Source organism: Jaculus jaculus, chromosome 7 (assembly GCF_020740685.1).
Source record: "Jaculus jaculus isolate mJacJac1 chromosome 7, mJacJac1.mat.Y.cur, whole genome shotgun sequence".
Classification (NCBI taxonomy): domain Eukaryota; kingdom Metazoa; phylum Chordata; class Mammalia; order Rodentia; family Dipodidae; genus Jaculus; species Jaculus jaculus.
In genome coordinates, this window is record NC_059108.1 from 145,541,574 (window position 1) to 145,562,977 (window position 21,404).

Sequence of the window (21,404 nt, forward strand, 5' to 3'; positions counted from 1 at the left end):
AATGAGGTTTTTTTTTTTTTTTTTTTTTGAGGCAGAGTCTCATTCTAGCTCAGGCTGACCTGGAATTCACTATGTAGTCTCAGGGTGGCCTCAAATTCATGGCAATCCTTCTACCTCTGCCTCCCAAGTGTTGGGATTAAAGGTGTATACCACCACACCCAGCAAGATTGCTTTTTTAAAAAAAATTTCTTTATTTATTAGAGAGAGAGAGAGAGAGGAAGAGTGGGAGCATCAGGGCCACCAGCCACTGCAAACAAACTCCAGACGCATGTGCCATCATGTCCATCTGGCTTACGTGGGTTCTGGGGAATCCAACCTGGGTCCTTAGGCTTCACAGGCAAGCACCTTAACAACTTAAGCCATCTCCCCAGCCCGAGATTGTTTTTAAAAAGAAACAGAGGTTAACCCTTTGTCTGGCTCTGGACAATGAGCCATCTCCTCTCTTCTCTAGCGCCCTTGGCCTCTGGCTTCTTATTAGTTGGGGTGGGGGGGGGTGAGAGGAGATCTGAAGCCCAAATAAGCCAGAGCAGGGCCTCTCGCCTAGGTGGGAGGGAGACTGAGGCTCCTGGCTGGATCCCCATGGCTTTTTCCACTCCCACAGACAAGTGCTCTTCAAACTTTCTTTTTTTAAAGAAAATATTTTATATTTATTTATTTATTTGAGAGAGAGAGACAGAGAGAGAATGGGAGAGAATATCTGTGTGCCTGGGCCTCCAGCCACGCAAATGAACTCCAGTCGCATGCGCCCCCTTGTGCATCTGGCTAATGTGGGTCCTGGGGAATCGAACCTGGGTCCTTTGGCTTTGTAGGCAAATGCCTTAACTGCTAAGCCACCCCTCCAGCACGCTCTTCAAGCTTTCTGACGTAAGCTCTTGAGGCCCCTCTGGTCTAGGTTGACCAGGGTTAGGAGACAGTAGGGATGAGCTGGTTAGATCCTGGCTCATGGCCTTGAGAGGGTGGAAGGTTCAGACCCTGCTGCCACAAAGCTCAGGCCCACTGGGTCCGACTCCAAGTCCAAGATGCCAGCAACTAGAAGTAAGGTGGAAACGCCTGGACAGTCTTGTGCCCACCTGGCAGAGTGGACAAGGCTTCTCTGCTCCCAGCTGGACACTACCCTTTTGCATTTTTATTTTCACCCCAATGTGGTTTTCTGGATTTTCAGAGGACTTCAGCTTTTTTTGTGTCCCAACTGAAGCAAGGGGAGGAAGAGGAGAAGGAGCTGATATTTTAATGTGCCCAGGTTTACGAGGCCCCTCCTTCCCCAACGCCACCTCCTTGGGTCTGATTTATCCATAGCCCAAAAGGCCTCTGTGGTTGTCTGTGAGTTGTGCTCCTTCCTCATTTCCATGCATTTTTAGGGCTGTGTGTTGTATGGGTGTGTGTGTTGTATGTCTGTGTGTGTGTGTGTGTTGTATGTCTGTGTTTGTGTGTGTGTGTGTTGTATGTCTGTGTGTGTGTTGTGTGTGTTGTATGGGTGTGTGTGTTGAGGTCAGAGGATAACGTTGGGGTATCGGTCCTGTCCTTCCACCTTGTTTGAGACAGGGTGTCTCTTGGTATTTGCTGCTGGGGAGATCAGACTAGCTGGCCTTGAGCTACACCTCTCGCTGCTCTTGCCCAATGTTATGTGGGTCCTAGAACAAGCAACTTGAGCAACTGAGCCATCTTCCCTTAGTCAGGGCTGGGGCTCTTTATGATTTTCTGCTGGAGGCCCTGACCACCTACCCTGAGGGTGGGAATCACAGGGTACATGGGTCGATTCAGGGGCCTTTGAAAGCTAGAAATGGCTGGAGGCCCTCTGGTCTCCAGGTGAAGGGGAGGGGGTGACAGGGCAGCCCAATCCTGGGAAGTAGGCCAGAGGGAAGAGTGGAGGGGAGGACGTGGGGGTGGCCCCTTTGAGCAATTCAGTAGCTGCTCCCCACAACACTCAGCTGTGGGGCTCCCGCCAGGGCCGTTAGGCAAAGTAAGTGCCTTCGGGAAGCTCCGAAGAGGAGGGGAACTCTGGCTTTGCTAGTTCCACATCAAGAGACCACTTCTCACCGGGAGGAGAAAGACTGGAAGCTGGAGGCTCCCAGACAGACTCTGTGGCTTCCGAGCGAGCGAGCCCTCTCTGTGTCCTGTGACCAGCCTGAAGTGCTCCCTAGGGTCCCTGAGGCCCATTTCAGCCTCATTGCTCCAGGGACACGGCCTCGAAGGGGGGGGGGTGCTCCACAGTTCCCCCATCTTCATGCCACCATGAGAAGGGAAGCAGTTGTGCTGATGGTGACACTTCCCAGGGCAGCAATGGGACTGGCAGGCATCCAAAACCCTCTTGGATAGAGATATAATTACTAATAATGATCTCTAGCCCAGGCAGCAAGTAAGATGGCCACTCAGGATGGCACCAGACCAGTCTGGCAAATCTGAGGGGAGTAGTGGCCAAGAAGGGACAATGAGGACATGGACCCTGTAGGAAACGGGGAGACCTATGAGGCTCTGAGGTCTCTTTACCCCTCAGCTGACAACCTTCCTAACCTCCCTCCTGCCAAGTTATGTTCACCCTCATTGCATCTTGCTGGCTTCCCTCTCTGCATCTCTACTGCTTGTATTGATATTCATGATAAGGGGGGTGTGTGTTGAACTATAAGGAGCCATTGATGTTAATCCAAGGTGAGAGCGGGAGCCAGGAGCTTCCAGACAAGATGTATCTCTTTTTGAAGTCCTCTGCAGCCAGTGACTGTTGTGCCCAGCCCCTGAGCAGCCATGCCCGGCTCTGGCCACCCCACCCCGCTCTCACCCTCTGCTTCTTTGAGAGAAATGTTGGGCCTATAGTTGAGGACTTAAAAAAAAAAAAAAAAACAAGTCCCAGGCTATCAAAGGGATGCAAAGACCTTCTGGCTGGAATCGGGACTGGGCTTTCATTGACTCCGCTCTTTCATGTTCGCCCCCCACGGTGACCTTCAGTCTCCTGCCTCCTCCTTTCCCTGCGCCTTCTCCTCCCTCGCCTCCTGCCAGGCTAGATGCTCAGGAGTGGGGAGGTGGTGGGAAGAAGCAGTAGTATAAGAGAAAAATATACCCCTGTGCCTTTCCACATGTAGTTGAAGGGGCCTAAATTAAGGACTAGAAAGAAAAGCAGAAGGAGCGTTGCTGGGTAATATGGGTGAGAGCCTGCAAATACGGAACAATTATCTCAGAGCAGAGGAGGTGGGGGGTCTTGACTTGCCAGTGCCTCTGGTCTATGTGGCATCTGGGGAAACAGACAGGTCACACTTCCGTAATAAATGCCCAGGTGCTTAGAGAGTATTTCTACTCCTCTGGGTGGTAGAGGGGCATCTGTCCCTGTCCCCAAGCAGCTGACAGTTAACCCTGAACCTCCATCCCCTAACTCTGTGATGGACCCGGGGGCCCCGGGACCTAGGTTAGACTAGCTGAACACTGCATGTCTACTGTGCTTGTCCCCTCTGGATGTTTCTCCCCTGGGGGTGGATGGCCAGACACATCTCTTGTCTGCCAATAGTGACATCTGGGCAGGCTGGTAGTGACTGAAAAACTTGGTTAGGGTGCTGGCTATGCACGAAGCAACATGACTGGTCTATAGGGGAAACCAGCTGCAGCCTGGCCCAACCTTCAGGTTGTTTTTCAGCCTGTAAAATTCAATGCTTCCACGGCATTTTGATGGCATAGCAAGCATATTTCCACCAGGAAGGGTTTATGTGGATTTAGGACTCGGTTTTGGAGACGTGTTTTTCAGTGGAAGATGAGCAGATGGAGGCATTTAACTAGCTTCGTTCTCTGGAGTTTGGAGAAAACACTGATGACCTCAGCCTCCTTGTTTGGATCTGTTGTCTGGGGTGCATGCTCACCCTTGGCTTAGAGATTCCGGGGAGGATGCATGGCTTCAGCTTAGAGATGCCCGTTAGAGATGCTGTGAAGGATCTCAGCTCAGAGATACCCACAGACGATGCACACCCTTAGCTTAGAGATTCCTGTGGAAGATGCATATCCTTAGCTTAGAGATTCCTGTGGAAGATGCATATCCTTAGCTCAGAGATGCCGTAGAAGACGTCCTTTCATGGCTAGGAGATGCTGTGGAAGTTTCTCAGCTTAGAGATAGTGTGGAAGGCGTACATCCTTAGCGTGAAATGAGGGACGTGTTGAACAAAGACACTGGCTGGGGCATGTCAGGCAGCCAGAGAATCCAAATGCTGCTTTTGAGTTCCTGGGGCAGAGGGGCTGGGAGGTGAAATTGGCAAGACATCATCAGAGATGAGACGTGTCCAGCATGGCAGTCTTGTCCAGGCCCTGTTAGAGAAAGTGAGTATCCATGGAGACTCCAGTAAGTTGACCTCAGCCTCCAGGAGTCAGTTTCCATCTTGGCTGGTGTATGTGGGTACAGGCGCAGGCCACTGTCACAGACACTTCCAATAAACCTCCTCTGGCCAGAGGCTCTTCACACCCTTGCTCGTTCCACACCCGCCTGTCTGTTCTGACAGCATGAACCATTTCTTTCATTTTCCCTTTGCACATGTTCCAAGCAAGTTTCAGCTTTTATTTATTTAATTTTTTATTTATTTGAGAGAGAGAGATAGAATGGGCATGCCAGGGCCTTCAGCCCCTGCAAACAAACTCCAGACGCATGTGCCACCTGTGCATCTGGCTTATGTGGGTCCTGGGGAATTGAACCTGGGTCCTTTGGCTTCGCAGGCAAGTGCCTTAACCACTAAGCCAGCTCTCCAGCCCAAGTTTCAGCTTTTAGTTACTCACTAAAGAAACCACACCAGGGGTTGGAGAGATGGCTTAGCGGTTACGGCATATGCCTGAGCAGCCTAAGGTCCCAGGTTTGATTCTCCAGGACCCACGTAAGCCAGATGCACAAGGGGCACATGCATCTGGAGTTCGTTTGCAGTGGCTATAGGCCTTGGTGTGCCCATTCTTTCTCTCTCTCTCTCTGCTTGCAAATAAATAAATAAAAATAAATTATTGAAGAAAAAGAATGAGACCACACCAGGTTCACTGGCCAGCTAAATGCCTCACTTTAGAGAAGGCTTGGATGTTCCATGCAATGCAACCTTGGGTTTATGTCTCTGTGGGGCAGTGTCTCAGGGAAGGCTCTTCTGAGCTCCTTGGAGCACACAGTGGGTTGGGGTAGAGGGAGGGAATTTGTGGTGTTTACAGGAAGCCAGGGACATGAGGCTTGGCTCTGAGTTTGGTTTTACAGTGCCAGAAGACTTGAAATATGTCCTGAGCTTTGGCACTTTCGAAAGTCCCTGGGCAAGGTTCTTTTCTTTCATTAATGTTTTAATGCATGTGTTTGCGTACATGCATGTGTGTGTACATCTGTGTGGAGGCCAGGGGCCAGCCTTGAGTGTCATTCCTCAGGAAAGCTGTCCACCTTTCTTTTTAAAAAAAAATTAAAAAAATTATTTATTTGAGAGCAACGGACAGAGAGGAAGAGGCAGATAGAGTGAGCAAGCGAGAGAGAGTGAGAAAGAACGGGCACACCAAGGCCTCCAGCCTCTGTAAATGAACTCCAGATGCACGTGCTCCCTTGTGCATCTGGCTAACGTGGGTCCTGGGGAATTGAGCCTCGAACCAGGGTCCTTAGGCTTCATAGGCAAGCACTCAACCGCTAAGCCATCTCTCCAGCCCTGTCCACCTTTTTTAACACTGGGTCTTTCATTGGCCCGCAGTTTGCCAGTTGGATTCCATTGGCTGCACAGCGAGTAATGGGAATCCTCCTGGTCAGTCCCCAGTGCTGAAATTGTGAGCACATGCCATCACATGCCACATTTTTCACTGGGTTCTGGGGATCGAACTTGGATCATTTTGCTTTTTTTTTTTTTTTTTTTTTTAAACCGATGGAGGTATCTCGGCAGCTAACAAGCTCACATAAGTTTCTTTGGACCTGAACCTCCTTTGAATGGCCAGTTTCTCCCTGCTGGTGGACGGAGAGACAGCGAGGCCATACCTGGTCCCTGTCCAGGCAGACTGGCTGCCTGTCCCTAAGCACTTGGCAGTTAACCCTGAACCACCATCTCCCAGCTCTGTGATGGACCCGGGAGCCCCAACATCCAGTGGGCCAAGCTCTGAGGAGAGCCCATCTCTTCCTTTCCACTCAAGAGTACAGATAGAAAACTGGTCTGCTGTAAGTAGAGACCCGAGGAGTAGCTGGCTGGTCCTCTACCACATTTGATCCCTCTTCCCAAAAGAGTTTAGGCTGAGAATACTCATCTTAAAACCCAGCTTCAGTTATCTTTGATAACTAAGACATGGAACAAAACGAAGCTGGGCGCCCTCTTCTGGTTGCCTAAGTCCTGCTGTGCGTCACCTCAGTGTGGTGGTTTGATTCAGGTGTCCCCCATAAACTTAGGTGTTCTGAATGCTAGGCTCCCAGCTGATAGATATTTGGGAATTAACGCCTCCTGGAGGCGGTGTATTGTTGGGGGCGGACTTATGGGTGTTATAGCCAGTTTCCCCTTGCAAGTGTTTGGCGAACTCTCCTGTTGCTATTGTCCACCTGATATTGGCCAGGGGGTGATGTCCACCCTCTGCTCATGCCATCGTTTTCCCTGCCATTGTGGAGCTTCCCCTCCAGCCTGTAAGCCCAAATAAACCTCTTTTTCCCAGAAGCTGCTCTTACTTGGGTGATTTCTACCAGCAATGTGAACCGGACTGCAACAGTAAAGTGGTACTGAGGAGTGGGATTGTTGCTAGACACCTGACTGTGTGGCTTTGGCCTTTTGGAGCTGATTTTCAAGAGGAATGTGGGAAGATTTGAAACCTTGGCCTAAGAGACACCTTGCAGTGTTGTAAGTACAGCTTGATGGACTATTCTGGTCAGAGTTGAAAGGCCTGAATGCAGTAAGAACTATGAACTGTGAGATTTGGCTTATGAGAGTGAGAAAGAACTTTTCTTGGACTGGGCTAGGAGCAGTTTGTGTGAGAAGTTTGCTCTTATGCCTATGTTCTGAGAAGTTGTGCAGGGTTGCTTTGCGTAGAAATGAACTGGTGTGAGCAGAGGGATATGGCACAGAAAGAAAAATCTTTGGGTGAACTGTTGCCCATTCAGCTGTAACTGAGAGATTACAACCTTTGAGACTGGGCTAGCTGACCTGCGCTGGGGCAACAGAAAGAATATAGACTCTTTTGAAGGGGCTGAGTGCTCAAGGAGTGTCCTGTTCTTCAAAGTCTGCTTTATTCCCCCCTGGATTAACAAATTGGCACCCTGCCTGGTATTGTGGAGTATAAGAAATGCTGGAAAGAGGGTCATTGAGTTTGCAACACGGTCTTGTGTTTTGGAAATGGCCATGGGCAGTGTGAAGCAGGTTTTCTGGTTGCCTGCATGGAGACCCCATGGGGCCATGAGGATGAACCATGGATTCCAGTGGAGACCCAGTGGAGATGCCGGGACCACGAGATGGCTGCTGAGGAGCTGCCGGCCCCGATGAAGTTTTCTAGAACTGTGAGTAGCTTAGCTGGTGGGGTGGAATTGGAATGCCAGAGACTTGTTGCTGGTTAGAATTATGGGCCTTGTCACTGGCTAGAATTGTTGGACTTGAAGCTACAGAGTTTGATGTTTGCCCTGGTTGTTTTAATCTTGTATTGGTTGAATGTTTCTTTGCTATGCCCAATGCCATCTTTTGCAGTGTGAATATTTATTCTGTGCCATTATGGGTTTTTGAGGTTATTTTTTGGTATTATGGCTCAGTTAAAAGATCTTGGACTATGGGGGTGTATGAACATCATTGGAATTGATAAAAACTATGGGATTTTTAAAGTTAGATGAATGCATTGCATTTTACATCACGTATGGTTATCAGTTTATGGGGGCCAGGGGTGGAATGTGATGGTTTGATCCAGGTGTCCCCCATAAACTTAGGTGTTCTGAATGCTAGGCGCCCAGCTGATGGATATTTGGGAATTAGTGCCTCCTGGAGGGATTGTATTGTTGGGGGCGGACTTATGGGTGTTATATCCAGTTTCCCCTTGCAAGTGTTTGGCACACTCTCCTGTTGCTATTGTCCACCTTATGTTGGCCAGGGGGTGATGTCCACCCTCTGCTCATGCCATCGTTTTCCCTGCCATTGTGGAGCTTCCCCTCGAGCCTGTAAGCCAAAATAAATCTCTTTTTCCCAGAAGCTGCTCTTAGTTGGGTGATTTCTACCAGCAATGTGAACTGAACTGCAACACTCAGAGAGAGGCTGGTTCAGTGACATTCGTGAGGGCTTTCCACATGGGAGGCCTTGGGTTTGCCCTGGGTAGGCTTGCCAGGAGGTGCCAGGGATGGGACAATCCCTGAGGAGGAGGTGTGTTCTTCACCGTGAAGAACCTGGTGGCTGCAAAGGATCCCAGAGGGGTGTGGAAGTCTTGGCTTGAGTCTGGAGTATAAAAGCCTTTAGGAAGGAGCTGTGTCATCTTCCTTGCTCTGTCCTAGTGGCTGAGGTGACCTCCGATGTCTTGCAGCCTTAGGAATGCACTCTCCCTGGATTTCTCTGGGCTACATTTGGGAAAGGGAGCCTGACCATGTTCTGATGATCTCTTCTTCCAATAAACTTCCAATATGGGCACAAAAGAGAGAAGCCATTCCAGTATTCTATTCCCATATACATTTTATTTTTGTCTCTTACTTCCCTTCCCTAAACACCTGTGGGACTCTTATTCATAAAAGAATGGCCAAGAGCATTGGCTGTCGTCACTGGAAATGGCCTATGAATGAAAGCCTTCTTTTTATGCCTTGGGCACACTTCCTATTGGACCTTGGATCCAACTTCACCTTGCCTCTTGCTGACTGAACAGCCTAGAGTTTCTTTCCTTGTTTTACCTTGAGCTGCATGGCTGCCGTGTGCAGGACACAGCTCCCGTGAGGTTAGAGAACAGGGCTGCAGAGCCGGGAAGCCGTGGTCAGTGGCTGAAGACCAGTTTCCACTTGCCTTGCTTCGCTTCTCGGACAAGCAGCTGCAGGGCCCCGTGACAAGTTCACCCCTCTCTGCCACCTCTCATCCTCTTTCAGATGCATTGTGATGGTAGTCACAGCCTGTAGGTGTGGGCCACTCTTTGTCCTGTCCCGTGGGGTGCTCCTTTCTCCTGTGTGTCAATTCCCTGTCCAGTGCCTCCCTGCTGTGAAGATTGCTGGGCTGTTCTTGCCCCAGCTAAGGGCTGTACGGGGATCTCTTGGTAGTTCAGTATTGGAAAGGAGGCTGGGCCGCACCTCTCCTGTCCTAAGTTCTACCCTGGTTCTGTGACTTCCCAGAGAGCTGGCATGTGGCGGGTGTCTCCAGGAGCATGTACAGGGTGGAAAGAACTCACACTTACTTTGCTGACTGGGTGTCATCGAGGAGGAGAGGTGACTGCTCTTTGATGAGAAGGCTTGCTGGACCCACGCACCGGGGCCCTCTCCTCTTCCCTTTCTCCTGCCCTGGCCCAGTTCCAGGAGGAAGAAAGCTTTGGAGAGGTCCGGACGTGAGAGATGACAAGCAATGTGGACACTGAGCAGCCTGTATCTTCCGAACCGTCGATTAGCCAAGGCCCCTGGCGGGCCCCTCGCGCGTTCGTGAGGACTGGGTCACAGGCCCCTGTCTCTTCCTTGCTGTGGTTAGTATCTTGTTCTGTGATTGGCTAGCAGTGTCGACTACCCATGTAGCAAACCTTTTTGTCTACAGTTTAGAGAATGTGTAAACGAATAAAAAGCTTTAAAACACCGAGCAGCTCTGGATTATGTTTCTCTCATTTTAAAAACAACTACAAATGCATGGATCACAAATGGTGGGGCTCACACAGGGCTGCATCGTGACGATGTGCATGTGTGTATGGTGCGTGTGTGTGTGTGTGAACAGACACACATGCAATCAGGTTCCAGAGACGTGCTGGTGCCTACATGTTTGCAAGGAGGCTGCAGGAGCCATAAATTGCAGGTCTCACTTGCCCCCTGATGATGGAGTTCTGATCCCATCATACACAGACTCTGATTCAGCCAAGGTCACAGCAGCTTTCATGGGCATAGCAGGTGGTACAATTTCAGGGAATGACCAAGAACTTCCTGTGCAGGCGTGCAGTGGCTCATTTTTCAGAAGACCTCTCTCAGACAATCACAGGGTATTCCAAAGGGAGGCCGCTGGGATTTCTGGGAGAGGGAGGTCAGTGACTCAGAGATGGCTTATGGCAAGGAGGTCAGGGGCAAGAAGCGGGGAAAAAGAGAAACTCTGGGTCGGGCACTGCGGAAGTTAGCTGAGCTACGTTTCCTTCCCTTTGGGGTCAGAGATTGCCTTCTAAGAGAGGCAGTGGCTGGGCAGGGAGCCAGAGGCTGTTGCAGAAACTATACCTGCTGGGCGAGGCTCCAGGATCATGTGCCCCATGGCTTTAAAGGAGGAGCCTCCCTTCCCACAAGTGCAGGACTCACGGAGCACATGTGAAATGGTTTCCCCAGGCTGCAACTGAAGAATCAGTCTTCCCAAAAGATAGAGAATAACCCAACCTCCACTGTGAGCTGTATACTGGGGATACAGCCCAGGAGACAAAGCCGATCTCCTCACAGGGTTCACAGTTACCCTGGAGCCCCGCACCAGACAGGCAGCCACACAATGGATGGTGGGCCAGGTCGGAGAAGCCGAGGACTCGCTCCCATGCATTCAGCCTCTGCTTTTCTCAGTACACTTAGGCTGGTTGTTTTAGCAGGAGAGCTGCTGACTGTTGCTGCAGACACGGGCCACTGAGCAGGTTGTTGAGCCTTCCCCTATACAGAGAGCAATGTCCGTACCTGGTGGGCGCGAGGAGAGAGGCCAGGTCTTCACCCAAAGTGGCCTTAGGTGACAGCTGAGCTTGCAATGCTGAACTGCTGATTGCAGCAGCGAGGGGAGGCTCAGCTTAAAACAAAGTCCAGGCAGGAAAAGATGATGCAAGTGCCCACACACAGGCTCTCAGCTACCTGGAGGGCTGTGCGTGTTTCTGCTCTGCTTCCAGGCACCCCAGCATGGCATCCCAGACTGTTCTGATCTGAGTGTTGTGTCTCCCTAAATCCGTACGTTGCTTCTCCTCTCACCCAAGTCACAAGACTCAGAGGTGGGGCCTTCGTGGGTAGGGGGTTTGATTTGGCCTTAGAAGCAAAGTCCTTATGAGTGGGATTAATGCCCAAGAGAAACCCCTTGTCTCTTCCCCATGTAAGGCTAGAATACAGTAACAACTGCTTATGAGGAATGGACACTTAGCAGACGCTAGGTCTATTGGTGCCCTGATCTTGAATTTCCCAGCCTTTAGAAAATTTCCATGGTTTATAGGCCACCCAGTCTACAGCACTTTTTTTTTTTTTTAAGCAACCTTGATAGACAAAGACAGCGTTATTTCACCAGTTACTGAGAGACACACATACCTGCTATGGTCTGATGGACCGAAGAAGGATCTAATGAAGACTCTGGGAAGTTGGGGGGATAGATGAGGGAAAGGAAAGTGCGGGAGATCGAAACGGTCTTCCAGCCCTGTCTGAACGGAATAGATTACCTCTGCTTTGTCCTTTGGGAGAGGAAGAGGCATGGGGCGGCTCTTAGGGGAGGGAAGGTCTAAGACGAAGGGACCAGGGATAAGAGGTTCGTGCTGCTACTCCATGGCCAGAGAGGTGGAGCTGTGACAGTGATCCCCCCCTGCTTGGGTCAGCAGATTGGATATCAACTGAGGAGTCAGAAGTTTTGGGTCTTGTGGTATCTAGATAGATGACTTTTGACTCCTCGAGGTGTAGGGATCAGGCTCAATAAATCCACTCCTAGATTAAGGGAGGCCTGGGTAAGGAGCTGAGGAGGTTGACGTGTATATGTACATGTGTGATCATGCCTGTCCTTTAGCTCCCAGATCCCCCTGAGTCAGAAGCCTTCTGGCAGTGTGGAACACAATGGTGCCCAAAGCTTAAGTTGTTCCAAACACACACACACACACACACACACACACACACACACACACACACACACAAACACACACACACACCTGCAAGGAGAGCAAGAGAAAAAGGGGGGGGGGATGAATGGGCATGCAGGGCCTCCAGCCCCTGCAAACACACTCCAGATACATGCGCCACCTTGTGCACCCGGCTTATGTGGGTACTGGGAAATTCAACCCAAGTCATCCGGTTTTGCAGACAAGCTCCTTAACTGCTGAGCCATCTTTCCAGCCACCCCCCAAATGCATTCTTCAGAGGCCTAGGATTCTGGGATGGATGTTGATGATACCTATATGCCCTGGAGTCAGGAATGGAAAGAACGTCCCTGAGCCCTGACCTTCATCTCACTATTGGCCAGCATAGCTCCAATTTAGTTTGTGACTATTGATGGTCTTGCTGCTTTAAAAGATAAAAACTGGCTGGAGAGATGGCTTAGTGGTTAAGCCTGAGGACCCATGTTCGACTCTCCAGATCCCATGTAAGGTAGATGCACAAAAGGTGAGGCAAGTGCAAGGTTGCATATGCCTACTAGGTGGCACAAGCATCTGGAGTTCAATTGCAGTGGCTTAGGCCCCGCTGCACCAATTTTCTCTCTCTCTCAAATCAAAAAATAGGGCTGGAGAGATGGCTTAGCGGTTAAGCGCTTGCCTGTGAAGCCTAAGGACCCCGGTTCGAGGCTCGGTTCCCCAGGTCCCACGTTAGCCAGATGCACAAGGGGGCGCACGCATCTGGAGTTCGTTTGCAGAGGCTGGAAGCCCTGGTGCGCCCATTTTCTCTCTCTCCCTCTATCTGTCTTTCTCTCTGTGCCTGTCGCTCTCAAATAAATAAATAAATAATTAATTAAAAAATAATAATAAAAATCAACAGTTTGAAACCATCTTTGGGCTAGATGTTGGGAAAGGCACCGGGCTGAGCCGTGAGACTGTAGAAGGCTGTGATGATAAGATGAGCCCCTGACCCTCTGCCAGGCACAAATGAATGGGGTCCCTTCCCAGCTCTCTCCCAGGGGGCCTCATCTCCACCATGGCTTCTTTCTTCTTTCTTCGGGTTTTATCCCGAGCAGAAAGACACTGATGTTATCACCCGGAGGACTGGCTTCCTCTCTTGCTGTGCTTAGTAGCCCACCTACGCCCACCCTGCCCTTCCCTCATGTCTGCTGTCACAGATTCCTCATGAGCCTCAGCTGAGCAGGGCCAGAACCAAAGTGTGTCCCCAAGGTGGGTGGGTTGAGAATGTTCGGGGCTAAACTTTAGGTAATTAGCATTGTTAATGCTCGATCTGTGATATTACAGCTGTGAGCCTCATTAAAGTGTTCTCCAGGGGGAAGCCAGCAAGATTCAGGTGTCAGCGCCGCTCTTCCTGACAGCGCAGCCTGCCATCTCCAGCCTGCCTTTGGAAGCCTGGCTCCTTCCCATCCCCTCCTCTGCTCTTGCTTCCTGTCTGCTGGCATCTGTGGAGAGGCCTGACTCCTCTTCAGCTGGGACTCAGTCCTTCCCACCCGTTCTCCAGCATGGATGTCTCTGCCACCTGCACCCCTCTCCTCCAAGAGAAACGTGCCCACAGCGGAGCGGGCAGCGGCTGTTGCGGGTTCTCACTGGCTCTTGAGTAGCTGCGAGGGAGACAGGAACCAGAGGCCGGGGCTGGCTTCTGCAGGATCCCGCACATTGAATCCAAGGCTCTTTATCTTTCTCCACTTCCCAGATAACACAGAACCTGGTGTGCCCCACCTTCTGGCTGGATTTCCAGGGCTCGACTGGCATCTGCTACAGTGGCCCCTCCTCACAAAGAAACCTGAATCCCTGTGGCTCTCATTTCTGGGATTCCTGATTCCTGGGAGGGGAGGTAGGGGGCTGACTATTTGCCAAACAGAGAAATATGAGATGCTGTTCAACCCCCTCGAGACACTGAGGAAAATAATAGACGCCCCTCCAGGGACTAAACACAGGCACAACCCCAAACAGAGGGAAAACGCAATTCCAGAGAGACTCCCCGGGGGCTGAGTCAGACCCAGACCCTTGGTTCTTTCCCCCTTTCTGGTTCCCTCAAACCTCTATGCCCTTCGTGTTCACAGAGCTACTCAGGGGGGGTTTCCATGCCCGCCCCCATGTGTGTACATGTGTGTTTGGAGGCCAGAGGACGACTCTGGATGCTCTTCTTTAGGAATACCATCCACCTCTTTCTTCTCTTTTTCAAGGCAGGGTCTAGCTCTGGCCCAGCCTGACCTGGAATTCACTCTGTAGTCTCAGGCTGGCCTTGAACTCATGGCAATCCTTCTACTTCTGCCTCTTGAATGCTGGAATTAAAGGTGTGTGCCATCGCATCTGGCCACTTCTTTTTTAAAAAAAGTTTTATTTTTTATTTATCTATTTGACAGAGAAAGAGGGAGAAAGAAAGGGGGAGAGAGAGAGAGAGTGAGAGTGAGAGAAAATGGGTGCGTCAGGGGCTTTAGCCACTGCAAACAAACTACCCCAGATGCATGTACCCCTTTGTGCATCAGGCTTACATGAGTCCTGGGGAATTGAACCTGGTTCCTTTGGCTTTGCAGACAAAGCCTTAACTGCTTAGCCATCCCCTCAGCCCTGCCACTTCTTTTTTTAAAACCATATTTTATTTATTTATTTATGACAGAAAAAGAGAGAGAGAGAGCACGCAAATGGGTGTGCCAGGGCCAGTAGCCACATGTATCCCATTCTGCATCTGGCTTATGTGGGTAGTAGGGTATCAAACCTGGGTCCTTAGGCTTCACAGGCAAGTGCCTTAACCACTAAGCCATCTCTCCAGCCCCATGCACCTTTTTTTTGAGATAGGATTCACTGACCTCGAGCTCACCAATTAGGTTAGACTGGCTGGCATTGCGGGAGCATACCACCGTGCTCAGCATTCACGTGGGCCTGAGGGGTGGAACCCGGGTCCTCCCGATTGCCAGGCAGGCACTTCCGCACTCACTGTGCTACCTTCACAACCCCGTGTGCACCAATCGTGACTTGCGATAAGTGTTGCTTACTCCCCTTGAATGGCCGCAGATTCAGAGGCTACACAGAACTCAGTGTGACCAGGAGAAGCCCCTCAGTGGAAGCAAGGGTCCAGCTGAGGGGAACAGCATGCACATCGGTGGCTGATTCAGGCTGGGCTGACAGACCTGCGATTCCACAGGCATGCGTGGTTTTTCGAGGTAGGGTCTCACTCTAGCCCAGGCTGACCTGGAATTCACTATGGATTCTCAGGGTGGCCTCGAACTCACGGTGATCCTCCTACCTCTGCCTCCCGAGTGCTGGGATTAAAGGCGTGCGCCACCATGCCGGGCTAGGAAGATCCTTTTTATGGAAGGGCTTCATGGGGGTGAGGGTGCCCCGAAACCAAGCTGGGAAAAGATGGGCGGGACTTTGACAGCAGTGGTTCGGGTTGGCTAAGTAGAGAGTCGAGGACTCTGCTTGTTGTAGGTATGCTGGGCTGGGCTGGCCTAGGCTGTGTCTTCAGCACTGAGACCCAACCTGTACCCCAGGCCCAGGGCAAACTATAGAGCTTTTAACCTGTGAGCAACATGCCTGAGATCTTCTAACCACCCTCCTGCCACTTTACTTGATGTGTGGGCTTGGAGTCTGCGCAGCTGGAACTACGCGACCCCTCCCTGTCTGTACGCATGCTCATGAATGGAGTCCCCTCAGCTGTCCCCAGCTCCTTAGCCCTTCCTCTGAACCCTTTCCACGTGGCTCCTTGGAATCCTCATTTCCCAAGGTGAGCCAGTGCAGCCTTTGATGCTGTCTTTTGGCCTCCTTTTTGTTTAAAATTTATTTATTTATTTGAGAGCGACAGACACAGAGAGAAAGACAGATAGAGGGAGAGAGAGAATGGGCGCGCCAGGGCCTCCAGCCACTGCAAACGAACTCCATACGCGTGCGCCCCCTTGTGCATCTGGCTAACATGGGACCTGGGGAGCCGAGCCTCGAACCGGGGTCCTTAGGCTTCACAGGCAAGTGCTTAACCGCTAAGCCATCTCTCCAGCCCTGATGCTGTCTTTTGTATATGTGTTTGAATTGTGTTCTGTCTAGAATGCCACCGGCCCCTTGCCCCCCCCCCCCCCACCCGCCTCTCTCACTCCCACGCTCTCTCCACCTGCAAACCTTGTAGAGGTTCCTCTCAGCTTTCTCCCCTGCGGACCCTCTCCTGACTTGCCCAGGAAGCAGCCACTCTTTCCACAGAGCTGTGCCATCTTTGGTCTGGGCCTCTCTGATAGCACATGGCATTCCCTGCCCACGACCCGAGGACACAGACTATGTCTGGCTCGCTGTTGAGTTCCTTGGGCCCTGGTACATGTCCAACAAATGGGCAGGTGGACGAATACCCGACTGCTTGAGCAAGTGATTGAGCAGTGAATGAGGGGTGAGTGAACGGGCAAACCGCCTCACAGACCCGGGTCTCTTCCCTTTGGCCTTGGCACAGTTGTCAGCAGGGTGAGTGAAGGCGGTCCTGCCAGCTGGGAACACGCTGGTCAGCGAGGCCTTGGTCCGCGTATCTCTGCTGTGTCACTAACCTCCCCTAAAGCCCAAACCCTTCATGTCCCACTGAATTATTCAACAAGGTCCACTTGAAGTGGGCCACCCTGGGTTCCTCTCAAGAAAATCCACTATACACTTAAAGAAATAATGAATTATGAAGATGATATCCATACTTCTCTGAGGCAGAAAGACCAACTTTCTCCTTATAGAAAGACCCTGAAAAAAAACAAATAAACGTGATTAACTTAGACCCTAAACAGCTATTTATAGAGAGCACCTAAAAAATAGGGTTTTCAACTTGTGGTTTATGGCTACCCTTTGATTTGGAAGGACCAAGTGGGAGCTGCAGCCTGTCTTTCTCCAACTGGATCCAACTTGGAAGGGGGTTAGAGTGCAGCTTCCGGGGTGATCTTCTCGGTTTTTTTTTTTTTTTTGTCATGTCATAAAATCATTAGCTTTTTCTCTCTTTGTGCCATTTAAAAATATACACTGTACTCATGTATGCTTTTAATTATATCTTGAGGTCCAAATTATTGCCCTTGGGAATACATTTCCAAGAGAATAATGGAAGTCAGTAAGAAAGTACTTTCAGTTAGAAAAAAAAAAAAAAAAAAGATCATTGGACTCGAAGTTTTGGGAACCCATTTGCTGTCTGAAGGGAGACATCAGGAAAACACACTCCTACCTCTGTGCCCACCAGGAGACTGCCAACAGAGGAGGCTCTGGATCCTGAGAACACTTGAAGGGAAGGCGAAGGCTGGCGACGGGCATATCACACTACCTCCATCAGCCTCTGTTTCTGCATCTGTGAATGGGGGGAATAACACCTCCTTGCGGGCTTTCTGGGAGAGCAGAACTCTACTACACACAATTCTTCCTCTCTTCACCTTCCCTGACGTGCCTTGATCCACCATTTCATAATAGATGTGGCCAAGCTGGATTCTTTTTTAAAAAAATATTTTATTTATTTGACAGAGAAAGAGGGAGAGAGGTTGAGAGAGGGAGAGAGAGAAGAAGAGAGAGAAAGTGGGCACGCCAGGGCCTCCAGCCACTGCAAATGAACTCCAGACACGGGCTCCCCCTTGTGCCTCTGGCTAACGTGGATCCTGTGGAATCAAAACAAGGTCCTTTGGCTTTGCAGGCAAATGCCTTAACGGCTAAGCTGTCCCTCCAGCCCGCCAAGCTTGATTCTTACAGGAAGGGTGGATAAGACCCTGCGCTCAACAATGAAGTGTTCCCTCAAGAAACCTAGGTGGCACCACAGGGCAGAGGACAGTGTGTGGGCTTTGGGGACAGGGATGGTGGGTTGGCCTGCAGACCCTGTGGAGAGTGTGGCCACGGCCACAAGGGCAGTCAAGCGCTGTGCCATGACAGTCCAGCGAGGAGAGGCCTCCAGCTGGAAACAGAAAGGTCACAGACCAGAGGTGGCATCCGAGTTCATTTGGACACTAGGCGATGGGAGGAAGAGGGAGTGATTATTCCAGCGCATGCGTGGAGGCAAGGAAACATGGCTGGTAGCCGAGGCTGGCCCATGTGTGGGAGGGTTGTAGGGGATGAGGTAGAAAAACCTGGAGAGTTCTGTGTGAGGTTGGTGGCTTCAGCTGGAAGCAACGGAGAGTCGCGGCCATCTCCTAAGCCGGGGACTGCTGTGTGGGCCAGGGTTGAGCAGGGCTGCGGAGGACCCTGGCTCTCAGGTTAGGGGCCTTTCACTTGGCCCCTGCTGCCAGCTGGTGACTGTGGGAGGCTGGACTTGCCTGACTGTGGCTGGCTGGATGTCAAGGGCACTTCAGCCTCCAGCCACCAGACAACACGTGGTCTCCTTTGAGGTTCGGGTAGAGGGTCTAAAGGGTGTAGCACCTTGTTCTGCCCCCATCTGTTGAGGAAGTGGCTCCCTTCCCTCTTTTTCCTGCCGTCCGTTGCTCTCTCCATCTTCTCCTCTCTCCTTCAGCTGAAGCCGACCTGGGGTGGAGGGACAGGAGATGAGGGCGGGGAACTGTGCAGGGAACAGTGGTGCGGGACGGGGAGGGAAGGGGACAGGAAGCCGGAGTGGTCAGAGCAGAGTGTGGCCTAGCCTCGCCCCCTGTGACTTCAGCCCAGCGCTGGAGGAAATACAGCCGACGTGGTGGGGGACGCGGGCTTGGCATCCTCGACTCAGACACGGGCCTAGGCAAGACCCTTGCGTAGCTATCCTCCAGCCCTTGGACAGGCTTCAGGGGTCCTTGAACCTGCCTATAAAATTATCTGCGATGTGTATGTCTACTTGGATTTCATCAGTAAAGATCATTGGCTTCTCCAAAATCTTAAAATGAGCAAAAATACTCAATAAAATCCTCGTCGGTGCAACCTGACAATTTCGCAGGAGGCTGTTACGTGCCATCGAGAGAGCCAAGAGCTCTGCCTTCCTGTTTGAAACCACCGTCTTGCCACATATACAAGGCAGGAAGCAGGCGTCCTGCTCTCTGTGAAGAGGTGTGGCAGAGGCCACCATCCCTGTCCCCAAAGCCCACACACTGCACCGTCCTCTGCCCTACGGTGCCACCTAAGTTCCTTGAGGGAACACGTTTGAGCGCAGGGTCTTACCCACCCTTCCTCTGAGAATCAAGCTTTACTTTCCAGATGGGTAAACTGAGGTCACGGCAGGGAGAATAGTTGACCGGGCACCTGCCATCCAGGGCAAGGCCGAAGAGAAGGGCTTCTGTTAGGAGAGCTGGGGTGCCGGGGGCTGGCCCAGGGCTGGGAACAGAAAGAGGAGAGGGAGAGGAGGAGGGGGGAAGAAAGGAAAGCCCAGACGTGCCTGGGGATTAGCCATCTGGGTGTTTTGCAGGGGCCAGTCCCCACTAGGGTACCTGATCCTCCCTCCAGGTACTATGGTATTGTTCACGGATTTTCCCAGGATCCAGCAGGTTAGACTAGCCAGGGGGTAGGAGGCTGAAGGTGCTGACAAGTTGAGTATGTGTGTAGTTCTGTGTGTGTGTGTGTGTGTATGAGAGAGAGAGAGAGACACTACTTACTACTTGTGGGTAGAGGGAAGCCGAGACACACGATGCGGCCAGCCCCTATCCACCACCAGAAGGCAGCTCTCTCAGCTCAGGAAGTTTCCTAAGACCTCAGGGCTAGGACGGAAGAGGATGGAGCTGACTGGCTCTTCAGGATTTTTCCAGGCATGTGAGCTTGGCTGAGTTTGTGTTCACCCACTGAACTCAGAGGCTGGTCTCAGGATCTGCTACTAAAAATCTTACTAACATTGAGTGTGGTGGCACACATATATAATCCCAGTATCTAGAAGGCTAAGGCAGGAAAATTGTGAGTTCAAGGCTGGCTTATGCTACATAGTGAATCCAAGCCAGGCTGGTCTATGTAACAAGACCTTGTCTCAAGAACAAACAAGCAGGGGCTGAGGTTAAAAGCATTTGTTTGCAAAGCCTCATGGCCCAGGTTCAATTCCCCAGTACACCAGCAAAGTCAGATAAACAAAATGTGCATGAGTCTGGAGTCCGTTCATAATGCAACCATGCTCACTCTTTCTCTCCTCATAAATAAATTAAAAAAAAGAAAAAACCAAGCAAACAACAAACAAAATTTTATTGGTCTTTCCTCAGTACCCTGCTTTCACCTTAACTTTTGTAGGAGCCACTATGAATGGCTTTGACATCACAGACTGCTATCAGAAAGGGCCCTTGGTGGGCTGGAGAGATGACTTAGTGGTTAAGGCGTTTGTCTGCCAAAGCCAAAGGATCCCAGTTCTATTCTCCAGGACCCATGTAAGCCAGATGCAAAAGGGGCACATGCATCTGGAGTTCATTTGCAGTGTCTGGAGGCCCTGGCATGCCCATTCTCTCTCTCTCTCTCTGCCTCTTTCTGTCAAATAAATAAACATATAAAAAAAAAAAAAGAACAGGCCCTTGAGAGACCAGTCACTGAGGGATTTTTCTGGAATCACTCTGATGGCCTCAGGTCATCAAAGGAGAGTGGAGGGATGAGCGGTTGACTGAACCCTACTCTCAGCATAGTTTCAACAGAGCAGCAAGCAACGTTTTTATGTTTTAATCTTTACTATTTTTTTGCAAGTGTATGTGTGTAGTGTGTGTGTATGAATGTTTGTATGTGTGTGGCTGCACATACGTGTACAGGTGAGCGAGTCTGTGGAGGCCAGGACACAGCCTCTGGTATGATCCTCAGGAGCGCCATTCACCTCTTTTTGAGACAGGGTCTCACATTAACCAGGAGCTCACTGGATAAGCTGGGCTGGCTAGGCAGTGAACTTCCGGGATCCGTCTGTCCCTGCCTTCCCAGCAATGTAATTCCCACAGGAAATATAAGCACGTGCCATCATGCCTGGCATTTATATGGGTACTAGGGATCAACGCAGGTCTTCACAAGACAAGCACTTTGACCAGCAGCAACTTTTATTCACTAGTGATCCAGCTAGCGTTCTATTGTTGGAGAGTCCTTTGATTAAAACATGAAGTCTAATTCCTTTACCTTTTTGGCCAGAATTTTACAAAGAGAAGACAGGTTTGAGACATGGGAATCCTTTAGCTGAGATGGATCTCAGGTAGGCATTCCAACTCCCAGACCAATTGTCTCTTCCTTCTCTCCTGAAGAGTATGAGTGTGTGTGTGTGTATGTGTGTGTGTGTGTGTGTGTGTGTGTGTGTGTGTGTGTGTTGAAAACCTTAAGACTACTGGTTATTAGTGGTTTTCAAGGCCAGGGATAAGAAGACAGGAAGAGCCCCCCCCCCCCCGCCAAAAAAAAGAGGGGCAGTTCTCCTGCCAACAAAGCATAGAGAAGTCCTTCCCCTGGCCCCACCCTGCTTACCATATGCTCTTGGTTTATGAATTTGGCTTCCAGCTCCATCCTATTAGGGAATCTGCCACGGGCTTGGGCAGGAAATGAGGCCCTTGGTCAGTTGAAGCTCTTTGTGGTCTAGTCAGCTTGATGGGGAGCTATGGCAAGTCTGTCTCTTTTTCCAAGGCTGAGTAGACAGCAGCCCCCACCTGCTGAGCTGGGTG